This window comes from Ipomoea nil, unplaced genomic scaffold (assembly GCF_001879475.1).
Source record: "Ipomoea nil cultivar Tokyo-kokei standard unplaced genomic scaffold, Asagao_1.1 scaffold0444, whole genome shotgun sequence".
Taxonomy (NCBI): Eukaryota; Viridiplantae; Streptophyta; class Magnoliopsida; order Solanales; family Convolvulaceae; genus Ipomoea; species Ipomoea nil.
Window position 1 is genome coordinate 724,557 of NW_017616872.1, and position 1,535 is coordinate 726,091.

The following is a 1,535-nucleotide window of genomic DNA, read 5'->3' on the forward strand; positions in this document are numbered from 1 at the left end:
ATGAATGAAAAAAGGAAATGAATATATCCATATTTCACTTAAAATATAATCAGTAATTATATTATTATAATTATTAATTATTTATGAAGAAAAAATGAAATAAATATGAAAGGAAAAAAATAAAATTTAGACACGAAAATCTATTATTAATATTTTGTTACTAATAGACACGGGAATTAGGCCAAATGAAAAAAAATTAATATTAAAAATTTATTGAAAATATAACACCGCTTTCCCTACGAAAAAATTAGTAACCACCACGTGAAATATTAGAAAAAATTATGTTGGAGAAATAAATGGAAAGGAATATTAACTCTTTCTATGAGTGAAAAAGGAAATGAATATATTCATATTTCACTTAAAATATAATCAGTAATTATATGATTATAGTTATTATAATTATATTAATTATTTATGAAGGAAAAATGAAATGAATATATTAATAGTTTACTCGAAATATAATCAGTAATTATATTTTTATAATTATATTACTTTTTAATTATGTGGAAATGAATATTAATTCTTTTTATGAACGAGAAAGGAAATGAATATTTCACAAAGAAATCTGTTATTAATATCATGTTACTAATCGACATGGAAATCAGGCCAATTAATCGACAATTATTAGGAAAAATGAATAAAAATCAATATTAATTCTTTTTATGAAGGAAAAAAAATCAAATAAATATATTCAAAAAGAAATGAAATATGAAGAAAAACGAATGAATATGTTTATATTTCACTAAGAATATAACACAGTTTTTGGCACAGAAATCAGACCAAAAGAAAAAAGAAATTAATATTAAAAATGGACTTGAATTAAAAAAAAATAAAGTGCTTAATAAGTAAATAACAAATTTGCTACACAGAAAATTAGGGTAAAGGAAAAAGGAAATGATTATTAAACACGTACCAAATTGTTTTTCTGATTGAAAATGATTTTAATTCGAGTCCATTTGAAGTGATTCTTGCAGCATTGGAAAGAAGACTCGAAGGGCTACAACTTTCATGAAGACCATAGTTCCAAAATCGGACGTTTTGAAGGCCAAAAGACACGGCCAAGTGCACGGCCGTGTCTGTGGCCGTGTATTTTCTGTGCATTCCAGTAGCTACTGCTGTTTTGGACACGGCCAGGGACATGGCCATGTCCCTGGCCGTGTCACCTCTGCTGCAACTTTTTATAAACTCCGTTTTTTGTCATTTTTACTTGGTTTTGACTCTTGTTAGAACCCTAGACACTCTCTTTCATTCTCCTTCATATTTTTAGGTTAGAATATGCTTAGATTTATGTTTCTTAACACTTTTGAAGCTTGTAATCTTGGATTTGAAGCTTGGATTCCAACATTTCAAGATTCCACCATCCATTTTCAATAGAGAAGCTTTTCTTCCTTTTATCTCTTTATTTTGCAAGATTTATGTTTGTTACTTATGCTTTTGTGTTCTTTATGCTATTTAATCATGAGTAGTTAGTTTATGGACTTGAGTTAGGGTTGTATTATCTATCTTGATGCTTGATTTGTGATTATTGCAAAAAG